This window comes from Urtica dioica, chromosome 7 (genome assembly GCF_054948205.1).
Source record: "Urtica dioica subsp. dioica isolate 48M chromosome 7, U.dioica_male_clone48M_v1_H2, whole genome shotgun sequence".
In the NCBI taxonomy this organism is placed as follows: domain Eukaryota; kingdom Viridiplantae; phylum Streptophyta; class Magnoliopsida; order Rosales; family Urticaceae; genus Urtica; species Urtica dioica.
Window position 1 is genome coordinate 45991796 of NC_142762.1, and position 13296 is coordinate 46005091.

The window sequence follows — 13296 nt, forward strand, 5'->3', positions numbered from 1 at the left end:
AATATAATAGATGAATAGATACTTCTCCCTAAAAAAAAAAGATGAATAGATACTTCACCTCATCACCTAGTGTATATGCGTGTGAAGTATTGACTTTATTGAAGCATTATAATATACAAAGAATAAAAGAAAAGAATTACCTCTGCTCTGATTTGCGGCAGCCAGGGAGAACAGAGAAGGACAGCAGACTGCAGAGCAGAAGGGCAGAGCACTGTTGGGAGGGGTGTGACGCAGGGAGATTAATTGATTATGAATAAAAAAACAATCAAAGAATAAGTTTGTTCTCGTTTAAATAGGCGAACCGACTCCGATTTTTTTGATCTTTTTAGTATTATTAGTGTATTATAATTATTTTTTTATTTATATTTAATTTTTAACTAATTAAAAAATTATTAATTTCTGAAAAGTGGGAGTGGCCCGGGCCACCCCCGTTGACTATGTGGGTCCGCCCCTGTATATATATATATATATATATATATATATATATATATATATATATATATATATATATATATATATATATATATATATATATATATATATATATATAAGGACGGTTTAGTGATTGAACCCACGATTTTTATTTTGGAAGTGCTGTAATATTACCAATTAGGTTATATTAGGTATGACATATATATATATATATATATATATATATATATATATATATATAATTGTAGAAAAAATTGATAAAGAAAAATGTAGCGAAAATCATAACGTTTCAGAATTTAATTTTATGTATGTTAGAAGTGGTTTCCTAAACGGTTGTCACTTGAGAAAAGTGAACATTTTCATGCACTATGTTTTCTATCCATATATACCGGTACAGCCCTATGATTATTGAAGTGGGATAAAGCTGGCTTGCCATTAAGTATACTGAGAAATATATATATATATATATATATATATATATATATATATATATATATATATATATATCAGAAAACCTAAATCATATTTGTCTCTATAGTCACGTTCATGTTCTCATACACATCGGTTTTGTATCTTTTGCTACTTTATACTTGTTGAATGGTTTATAAGGGTGCGTATGCTATGACAAATTTAAGCATCGAAATCCTTGTTATATTAATAATTAATTATTGATATTAATAATTAATTATTGATATTAATATTTGTTGTTTGGCTAAGCATAATAATTTTATGTTTCTGAGTCCAACTAAATAATTGTGAGGTGGGAAAATAATAGTAGTTGGAAATATTAAGAATAATTTTATATGAAATTAAAATATAGTTCAATATATATTTTTATATATATTTGGTGCATTAAACTACCTCGTTTTAAACTACTCGTATGTACTAAGCTAATTACATTTTTATCATTGTATTTAACATTACTACGTATATGTACTAAACAATTGATCAGGGAAATTTATTCAGAATTAAAATTATAAAAAAAAAAATGTGAAACAAATTACGTAACAAAATAGAGAAATTTTGAGTTTTTTTTAGTAAAATAGTCAATTTTTTCCTCTTTTAAGTAAAAAAAGACAAAAAAAAAATTATTTAATATATTTAAAAAAAATATCGAGACTTAATTTTTTCACATTTTTGTAAATTAGAGTTATTTTACTAATTTGGACAATCCTAACTTATTTTGCAGATTAATTAACTTCATCTGGAATGGCATTGTGACGTAATATATTTTGATGTCGTATCCACTTAATTACGGAACTATACATATATAATATATGTTACAGCGAAACCACCATTCGACCACAAATCCCAAAAAGAAGGAGAGGAAAAAACATCTAAAGCTATTATCTTTATTTAGTGAAAAAGACCTTTATTATAATTTAGTGCCACACTAACTCATTCAGTCACAATGAGGCGTGGGACTGAAGCTACCATCGCTTTTGTTGGAAAAACAGGTTGTCATGTCTTCTGTGTGTGTGTGTGTGTGTGTGTGTGTGTGTGTGTGTGTGTGTGAGAGAGAGAGAGAGAGAGACTGTTTTTTTATAGAGAGAGAAATATGAGCATGCGTGCATTCAAAGCCCAGATTTTGTCTTCTTCTTGTCGCCTACTTTCCCTGCACTATGCCCTTATTCCTGGCCCTCTTTAATATCTTTTATATACAAAATGATAATGAATTAGATCTTTTTTTCATCGTCATTATCAACTAATCCATGGTCGACTATTATTTTTGTTTTCAAAACACATTATATCACCAAACGGCCAATCTTTTTAAGACCATATATATATATATATATATATATATATATATATATATATATATACCTATATATATTTTTAATTCTTTGTAGAAATATATTGACTGTAATTTAAATATTAGTGACTCCAAAAGAGCCAGCTTAAGAGCGCTCTTCATGCATGGAAGGGTTAGTTGAAATATTATTTCGTTTCGCTTGTCGGTGATCCTATAATAAAACAAGCATATGAAATTGTCGTTTCTCTCTGAGACAAAGTGAAAAGTGCTATTCCAAACAATAGATATAATTGAGAGCTTCATGAGTAGTCTTCTAGTACCGTTTCATTCAAATATATACTAGTCTAGATTTTGGATAAGAAGAGAATTAATCATATATATTATCCTAGCTTTAAGGGATTTGTATTAATACGGTCTAGCAAATCCTATATATGTACATGGGAAGACAATATTTGTTATGATACATAAATTATATGATTTTCTATTTGACAGCCTTCAGCGATGTTTTCCAATATGTATAGTTACGAGTTCGAAAGAAGAAGCAAAAAGAACAGTATGTTCTTACGTATCGCTTTAGCTTTCGGTTTAGAACTAATAATTAATAATGAACAAAGCAGGAAATAAGAATCTATTGTGGGAACATTAAAGCGTAATCTTTTAAAAAGACTCTGCGCTCTTAAACATTAAATCATATATATACACAGTACATTCTTTTAACTTTCATTCATAAAATTCTCATTGATCAATGTTAATTGAGAATATCTAAGTGACTATTAACACTGATCAATAAAAAGTAATGGAATGAATAATTGAAAGTATTATATGGTGGAATTAGTCTATACATAAAGAGTTTGGACGTATTATTTTCGGGTATATTAATATGGTTAAGGCATAGCGAATTGATTTATGTTCTCCTTCTATATTTACAAGTGAGATAAGAAAGTATTCATCAACGTCTAGTAGCTCGTGAACCCTTGAAGCTACTCAAACGAATATCATATAACTGTTTTATACTTTGTCAGTACGTAATTACGTATATATAATATTACATATTGGGAATAGCGGTCGAGAGACTAGCTAGGGCTTCTTTTGACCTTTTAATCATAATATTAAAAAAATCATATATGTTTCCCCTTTTATTTATCTTGCTAATTAAGTCTTAAGTGAGTCTTTGAAGGCATGCAATGCAATATATATTGGCCACCTTGCTAGAGTAGATGTAGCAAAGTAGGACCAATCTTAAACAACCTTTGTTAGCTTGCGCTATTTGATTGCCCTTTGTCTTGATTATAATTTTTAATATTTGGGCCAATTTGTTCCTCTGTCTCTTTATAGAAGAGACATTTGAAAGTCTGAGATGAACAAAAAAAACACTCCATTTTTATTTGAAGTCATGAAGACTACGATCATTTGTACGGAAATACTCTTCGAAAAAAAGAAGAAAAAAAATCACTGCGCCCCAGCTTGCCACAGCCCGAAACAAAAACAATAATTGGTCTACAACAAAAAAAAATAATAAGAAAAAAATTATATATAAGATTTTATGATACAAAACAGATCAAAGCATGTAATAAGATAGAATAAATAAATAAATAAATAAATAAAATAAGGTTCCTGTCTCAATCACCATTATCCCGCTTAAATTCGCCAAAGGACTCACGAGCTCAAGGCTCCGTTCCCAAAAAAACCACCCATCAACGTTTTAAAAAAAAAATTAAAACAAGATATATAATTTGGTTTTTATGTCTTATTCACTTCTTAGAAAAATAAACTTGCGCCAATAATATGAACACTTATTTTGTCAGCATTATAAATTATTAAACTTCAAGAATAAAATACTAAAAAATGATATATTATAAATAAAACTATAAGGATAAGATATCAAGGCACTTGAGGTGTTTTACTTTTACCGCGCTCGATAACAATATTACTAGGGACGGGTTAAGCGGCTATATAACCAAATAGAAGTTAAGCTTTTGCAAAATAACCATAGTTTGTCAACTATAAACAAACTAACTCAAGTAAGATTAATTTAGGCTGGATTAAATTTAATCCCAATAAACTATAAAGACAAAATGTAAGCTTTATGAAGGCTGAATTAAAATTAATCGAGGCAGGATTAAAAGTCGTAGTACTCTCAATTGACTATTTTGCTATACCTAATGAAACTATGGCTATTTTGCAAAAGCCATAGTTTGAATTGGCTATTTCATATCATTTTTCCATTTTAAATTACATACCGAAAATGCCTTTTTCAAAATCGGTACAAATAAATGTCTACAATTTTTGAATTCTCGTTCACAATACATATGAATGAAGAATTATTTCAGTATTTGTCGATGCTCTAAAACCATAACAATCCAAAATAAACGACCAACGGCAGACTGGTATTAAATTTTCCGTTAAAATATGCAAGGTAATACAAAATGCCTTTTGCCACACGCACAAGTAGTGAGGGAATTTTTTTTAAAATAATCTACAAGGGAAAGCAACTAACCAACGCGGTAGTAGAAGCTACTTGAAGACTTAATAAACTTCAATAATTGATAATAAAAAATAATAAAAAAATTCTAAACAAAGGAACAAATATGTAAAAGGGTGACATGAAGATTTAACAAGCAACCAATAAAAGCACTACCAAGACACAAATGAAGGCACATATATTGAACATTGGGTCAAGGCAAGACATACCCTCCGTCGCAGGGTAAAAAAGCAATCATAGCCGTGCTACACATAAATCAAACGATAGTCGTCGTTCAACAGATTTAAATATAATTTTTTGAAGGAAAGAAGCAATGTTAGTAGTATCTGAGGATATTATGTTGTACACCACAAATAATCTTCAACGAATAACCATAATGGCCTAGAGATTTAACAGACAATTCGTAAAGCGTACAACATCCGTTTAAGGCTATGATAGGAACTACTGTACCTCAAAGCACCAACTCCAAGAAATCAGCTAAAAGGTTGATATGAAACTCAGATTAAGAAAATGCAACGCAGACAGAAATTGGCAAAGATTGATTCAGATATGGTTATTCTAGTGTCATGTGAACAAATGCACTATTCAAGCTAAAGAGCGTTAATGAGTTAGCTACAACTGTATAATTCAAAGTGAAGAGAGATAGTAAACTATTAAAATTAAGCAATAAAACATGGGGATCTCGGTCAGCATGATTTGAGGACCTGGGATTATAATTAGGGGGTTATATACAGAATATCTAGAAGTTAATTTAGTCTATAAATAACAATGATAAGTAGAGAGAATAGATAGGGAAATGGTATGAAAAGAAAATATTGAGGAAGAAATTCTCATTTGGGAGAGCACGAACCTCTCAAAAGTCCGTTGTATTTCGTTTCCTTTATATTTCAGTCAATACACACTGCGTATAGTTTCTTTTATGTATAAAAGCTCACATTTCTTTTAGTCAGAGAAAGGGTATCAGCCCTATACTTAAATTTATTCTATAAGAGGGCATAACAGAGAGAAAAATATTAGGCTAACGAAGACAAAGACCCTACTCTATCAATATATCCACCCAGATTCCGAGTCCTAAATTTCAACCAAGGAAAAAGCCTATGAACGAAAGAGAAAAATATGTGATCTTGTGAAATGCCTCAGCCAGCCATACATGTTCTCACCATTCCAGTGTTACAAGATTGTCAAATCACATGTGAGAAAATTCATAAGCTATAAGCCGATTAAGCAAAGGGATAATTATTACCATTTTTGGTCGATAGCGACAAAATGTTGGCTGCCATATAGTCGGGTCACTTCCCATATATTACTCTCAAATTCTTCTTCACGGAAGCAGTAAAGGCCTCAATCATGGGTCAGGCCAAGACATGCTCTCAGTCTTGGGCATCAAAAAGCCAATAATTGCTAGACTACACTAAATACACAGCTGAGACAACCAGTGAGAGTAGAATATCATGCTGTATCACTAATAATCATCTGCAGTTGATAACCATACGGCCTAGAGATAGTTCAAGACTTAAACCCACAAAGCATCAATGGAGCCCAAATACTGGAGGATTGGTCAAGCCATGGTTGAACGCAACACAGACAAAGAAATCACTGATAAAATGCACAGTTCAAACTCAAAGTAAGATTAGATGTACCACAGAGCCAAACAAACTATAAACAACCTAAAGAAGCGAACACTCAAGACTGATGTAACAGAGCCAAACAATCTGTAAAGAGTCTATGAAAGACAAGAACGCAACACAGACAAAGAAATCACTGATAAAATGCACAGTTCAAACTCAAAGTAAGATTAGATGTAGCACAGAACCAAACAATCTATAAACAACCTAAAGAAGCGAACACTCAAGACTGATGTAATAGAGCCAAACAATCTGTAAACAGTCTATAAAAGGCAACGCTCTAGCTTCATGCTTATGCAACTACTTCAACAGAAACTCTGCATTTCTTGGAAATATGAACAGCCGATCGTGTATAATGAACAGACATTAGTTTTAAGGAGCCATCAACTATTCTAAAATCTCAAATCTAGATAACCCATACAGTAATTAATAACTTGGAAATATGCATGGTAAAAGAGCTATTCTTAAAGCCCGTTAAAGGAAAGATACTAACTCTATATAACTCTAGATAACCACACATCCTGAAAAGAAAAGCAATTTAAAAATGTTACTCATAATTAGACAAACCAAGCCAAGTTGAAGATACAAATAGAAATTATGAACAATGTCAATACCAAACCAACCTGACACAATACGAAAGAAATACTACCCTGAGACAGAGTATTAACAATGTTAATACCAATAGAGTTCAAGTTGAATAATGGGTCAAATCATTAGTCTAGTAGTAGCTGGGTTTGCTCATCTAAGAAATCAATGAAGCCCAATAACCTCTCAGCATCATACAACCCATAAAACCATTCAAAAGCAGTTTAAGAAGATGATCGGAGCTATACCTCCAAGAAACACTTATAGAGAAAACGCACGACTACTCTTTGATATGAAACACTAAAGACAAAATACAAACTCATAAAAAAATTAGCAAGAGTCAGTCTGATAGGCATTCTCGTATGCGACACACAAAAACTCGTGTAGTAACAATAATACGACGAAAGATAAACCAATACCAAGTATGGTTCCTCCCCTTGAAGTTATTGCATGTCTTGCTAAATAAGTTCACTGAGATTATCAGCAATTAACATTCCAGTAGTAGAACATTTAAGAGGAGAGAGATTTCTAGGGATGTATGGAACAATAGATAAAAATACTTTTATTTTTAGACAAGTTATTTATATGACATGAAAAAGGTTCATTAGCATACTTACTACTTACATTTCCAGGTGCCGTGTTATCTGCTTCCTCTCATTCACACTTACTTTGGAGTTGTATCGTTGCCACCACTTGCATTGAACATAGTGTGCAAGGCACATAAAGATAACGCTTGAAAACTTGGCGGAAGCATATAAATTTCAAAGAGAGTTACCGTAAAACTAAACACGACGAGGTTTCATATAAGGTATGACAAATCAAGACAAGCCAAAAAATCTATTATTGGACAGAGATGAATTATGTGACCATGGACATATATTAATACAATCACACTAACCTCGATTTTATTTCTCATGTCCTCAAGAACTTGTACACAAATTGAATTAATTATTTTCCATCCACATAGACAATAACTTGTGAGCAGGTACACGGGCTACAAAAGCATTACATCACGAAGGAAGACCAAACAAATCAGCTACTAAATAGGAAAAAAATCAAGAAGATTAGCATTACCCTTTCCGTTTGTGAGACAGCAGTACAATGTTGGTCATCATGTGGTAAGGTTTGCCATATGTCTACAACAAATAAAAAATAATTCTTAGTTGCATTTCCAATCTGGAAGAGAATGTCACGTAACAGAGTGGTGTAGAGCCGATAAGAGATTTAAGTAAATACTTAATTGAGAAATCTTATTAAAGCACTAGAATTAATTAAGCTCAAGAAATGACCCTGGCATAAAACATGTAATTTCAAATTTACATTCAAGAGAAAACGTACTCTTTCACTTACAGTGATTGTACATCATCATGCAATTATATTTTCCCTCATAGAGATACTTGAAATAACAGTTGACCAAATGTAACACGAGACAAATAGCTCCTCTTTCTGGATTCAAAAAGAAATTAGGGATATTTAACTGAAATGAATAAGGATTAACTGAATTAGTGTCAAGTAGGTATTGGGGTGCTTAGAGAGGATTTTCAAGACCCGGGCCAAAACGTTCCCTAACATGAGAGACCATTTCAGTTATATTTTAGAACGATGCACAAGGAATAAAGAAAGGAAAAAGAAAACATACTCTTTCTCAAAATCGCTAATTCCTGTTCTCATGAGTGTGCTGTAGCATCACTACACAGAAAAGTAAAAAGTCAAACATTATAAAAAAAATGCACATTTCATCATGCTTGAATTAAACCTGAATTTCAGAACAAAAGATTCCTTTGACTTAAATGATTTCTTTTAGATCTTTAAAATCTCAATTGAAACTTTGTGCTTTCTTTGGAATCACGTAAAACTGATTTATGTCAAACTAATATTTTGTTCGTATGGGCATGGGATTGTGTAATATATCATAAACAAAAACACAAGCCCCGTTTGATTTGGCAATTTTTAATATACATCTAAGTATATATTTATACATAAAGAGTGCAGAAAGAGAAGAGAATAGAAATATACAAAATCAGACCATATATATATATTTTTTTTAAGAGAGTACTGCAGAAATAAGAGCTGTTGATAACAAATTTTGTAATAATAAATAAGGCATTGTCAGATTAAAGAGATGATTATTAGAAGATTAGATTAAGGTGTCTATCTTTTCAGTTACCTCACTGTTTTGTGGAAACACTTCAATCATGGCAATGTCTATGTTTTCACCACAAAAGTGCCACCACTCTGCTAAGTGTAGCCACTGCATGCCTTCCAAATAGAAATGATGATGGCTCTATATTGAAATGAATAATTATATGAAGCTTACAAAGAGAGTGGAAATTGAAACAAGGAGGATAAATGATTGCCACACGATGACTGGATTCTACTGAACTTCACAATCTTCAGCATAAATGTAGATATGTCTGCTTCAGATTTCCAAGAGCATTCCTCTCATCACAGAAACCTTGAAAGATTTATTAAGAAAAAATCAACTTTAAAAGGCATATCAAGCAGTTACTCTATTTCATAGTAAGAAGATGCTCTATATCATAGTAACTGTGCATAACTAAATTTTCAAAGCTATTATAACCTTATATATCCCCGCCGAGTTGAAAGTTTGTAACCACCTATAATATCAGAAACAAATATATGGTTTATACAATTGATTAGAAACAGAAAAATACTTGCAACGTTGAACAAAAAAGAAGAAACGGCCTCAATTGTCTCTGGAAAAATAAAGAAAGACTCGAAAAAGCATAAACCTGGAAGCTGATCAACAGCCGTCCACCGAGATGGCAACAAAGTTCTTGTCAGAGTTTTTATTTGACTCCATTTGACGATGGACTTCGTGTAGTTTGGATTTGTCTTGAAAGCACCCTTCATCAACAAGTCCTAATCATCACAATCTTCAATTTCACCATCCTACTCTTCTTCGTGAACAGCCATATGCAAATTGGAAGGCATAAACTTGTCATTATAGATTGATTGAAAATAATTAACTAAATTCTTTGGCAATTCTTCAGAAAAACTTATCATTATGACTGGTTGAAAATGAACATAAAGATTACTTTTTTATGCATAAATGCTCATACTTTGTTAGAGAGGGAAAGGTTTTAAAAGCTTTTTAAAATGAATATATAAATCCCTTTGCAAGAAAAATGAAGTCCTGACTCGTCACAATGCTGGTCCCAGACTTGTCCCTTGCCAGCCTGGCTACCATGATCGTTTCGGCCAAAGGGTCGCTGCACACTGCTCTTCCGCATCTTCACCGCCCTCGCCTATGCTTTTCTGACAACACATGTAGAAGTGCATAGCCCAATGATGAAGACAACAGTGTGCAGCGACCCTCCGACTGAGACGATCACGGTAGGCAGGCTGGCAAGGGACAGTTTGGGGGACCAACATCGCGACGAGTTTTTGATAGTGGCAAATTTCTCTGCGTTAAAGCTCATACTTCTTCTTAGAAAGGGTTAGGTTTTGAAAGCCCTATATTAGATTTTTTTTTTTTAAATAAGATAGCGGAACAATGGAAGGAAGAAAACTGATGAGAGACGAGAACCCTCTCAATAGTATCAAAAAAAGTGAAAAGTTTTAGAACACAACAGAAAAGTGGAACATTTTTTAAAATTACGATAATAATAATAAAGGAGTGATAAGCCAACAAATCTGCCGTGCTCTTCAGCCGTGCACTGTCCCAATCGCCCCCATGGTGTCGCCACAATAGTGCTCACCGCCGCAGCGTACGCTCTGCTCACAACACATATAGAAGAGCGCAGCGGCAACGGCTATAACAACACTGTGCAGCGACTTTCCAGCAGAGGCAATCATGGCCGGGACAAACGTTGCGTCAAGCTTTGTGGCGTTGGAGACTATCTTTGTGTCTAAAGGTTTGTATTTTCTTTAAAGGGAGAGAGTGAGGGGTTTTAAAAAGCCCTAGACCAGAGTTTTAAAAAAAAAAAAAATAAGAGAGCACAACAGTAAAAATAGAATTCAAGGTTTTTAAATAAGAACTTTGTTTTTAAAGCGGAAGAAAGGAAAATGACAAAACTTAGGAAGAAGAAGACCCTCTTATCTGTGATTCAACCAAGGAAAAGGTTATGAGTACGATAAAAAAAAATATGATTATGAAACGCTTATTTTTCTTTCATGTACACGAGACAAGAAAGAGAAACTGTTCTGTTACGCACCCGTGAGTCTATCAACCAACTACGCGCTGAGTCTCCCATTCTGGCCATCGCATTCCATTCCCAGCCCGTTTCGGTTTCTGAAATTAAAGAAGGATAAATCCCCAAAACTTATGAAACGCCAGAATTTCCAATTGCTACAAAAAAAAAAAAGAGAGAGAGAGAGAAAGACTAAAATCAAAATTATTACCTGCTAATGCTAGAAGTATCTCGGGAGCTCCAGGGGCTCTGCCACAATGTAGCCACCCTGCTGCAAGGATCTGATCTACGGCCGTCCATTTGAGATGGAGACAAAGTTCTTGTCAGAATTATAATTTGACTCCATTTGACGATGGAATTTGTTTAGTTTGGATTTGTAGTGAAAGCTTCGTGGGACTCTCTCTTCAGCACCCTTCATCAACAATTCCTAGTCATCACCATCCTCCTCTTCTTCGTGAACAGTCATACGCATTGGAAGGGAAAGAAAAAAAAGAAAAAAAAAACTTGTCATCATTAATGATTAACTAAATTCTTTGGCGATTCTTCAGAAAAACTTATCATTATGACTGGTTGAAAATGAATATAAAAATTCCTTGTCAATTGTTTAGAAAAAATTAAGTCTTAACACGTCACAACGCTGGTTCCAGACTTGTCCCTTGCCAGCCTGCCTTGCCATGATCGTCTCTGCCAGAGGATCGCTGCACACTGCTCTTCCGCATCTTCACCGTCATCTTTCCTGACAACACATGTACAAGTCCATAACGCAACGATGAAGACAACAGTGTTCAGCGATCCTCAGGCAGAGACGATCATGGTAGGCAGGCTGGCAAGGGACAATTTGGGGACCAACATCGCTAGAGTGTTTTACGGTGGCAACTTTCTTTATGTATAAACTCTCATACCTTTTTTTTTAGAGAGGGAGAGGTTTTAAAAGCTTTGTATCAGAATTTTTGGAATAAGATAGCGTAACAATGGAAGGAAGAAAACAGATGGGAGATAAGAACCTCTCAATAGATTCAAAGAAGTGAAAATCTTTAGCAGAAACTTGGAAGATTTTAAAATTTAAGATATTTTTTTTAAAATAATAAGAGAGAAAGGAATGACAAGCCAACAAAGCCACCGCTATTTTGAGCTGTGCACTGTCCAGATCGCCTCTCTATAACAGTGATCATCGCTGCAGCGTACGCTCTGTCCACAACACATAGAGAAGAGTGCAGCGGCAACGGTTATAACAACACTGTGCATTGAAACACCGGCAGAGGCAATCATAGTCAGGCAGGCTTGCAAGGGACAATTATCGGGACAAACGTTGCGACGAGCTTTGTGGCGTTGGAAACTATCTTTGTGTATAAAGGGTTTTTTTTTTTTTTTAGTGAGCAAGTGAGGGGTTTCGAAAAGCCTTAGACCATTTTTTTAATCCAATAAGAGAGTACAATAAAAGAAATAGAATTTAGGGTTTTTAAAAAAGAACTTCGTTTATTGAGTGAAAGAAGCGAAATTAACAAAACTTATGAAGAGGAAGACCCTTTTATTTGTGATTCAACAACGAAAAGGTTATGAGCACGATAGAAAATATATGATTCTGAAACGCTAATTTTTCTTCCATGTACACAAGAGCAAGAGAAGAAAGAGAAATCGTTACGCACCCGTGAGTCTCGATCTTCGTCAAACAGATCTCACCACCACCGTTCGTTCCAGCACCAACTACGCACTGAATCTACAATTCCGGCCATCGCATACCATTCCCAGCCAATTTCGGTCTCTGAAATTAAAGAAATACGAAAAATCCCCAAAACTTATGAAAGTCAGAATTTCCAATAGCTACGAAAAGAAAAAGACTAAAATGAAGATTATTACCTGGTAATGCTAGAAGCCTTGAATCTCGGGATTACCAGGGGCTCCGCCACAATGAAGCCACCGCGCTGCTCTTCGTCGACACCACCGCCGTTACGGTGGCGTAGACCATTACGGCGGAGCTGATCGGAGTGATCTGTACTTTGCGGACTTTTCCGATGACCTAGGGCTCCGCCACAACGGAGCAACCACGCTGCTCTTCCGCGTGAATGGACGGACCATTGCGGAGGAGCCAATCGGCGGCGATGAAACAATTTCTTAATACCTAAGAGAGAGAGAGAGAAAGAGAGAGTTAAGTAGTGAGAGAGTCCAAAATGAGTGTTACTATTTATATGTATGTTGAAACTTGCGCAACAATTAGCTCAGCGACACAGCTGTGGCGTAACGGTATACTCTTTAACATTTCATTTC

General features: G+C 34.1%; 1 long non-coding RNA gene across 1 annotated transcript; it reads right to left on the bottom strand.

Annotated features, from left to right (window-relative positions):
- Positions 1-6945: 6945 nt before the first annotated feature.
- Positions 6946-11688, bottom strand: LOC149392173 (uncharacterized). Its single transcript, XR_016300257.1, has 9 exons — positions 11243-11688; positions 11056-11132; positions 9631-9790; positions 9459-9495; positions 9045-9332; positions 8517-8566; positions 8228-8323; positions 7952-8013; positions 6946-7871 (listed from the first exon to the last, which is right to left on the bottom strand). It is a non-coding gene; the product is annotated as an uncharacterized LOC149392173 (long non-coding RNA).
- Between the last annotated feature and the right edge of the window lie 1608 nt (positions 11689-13296).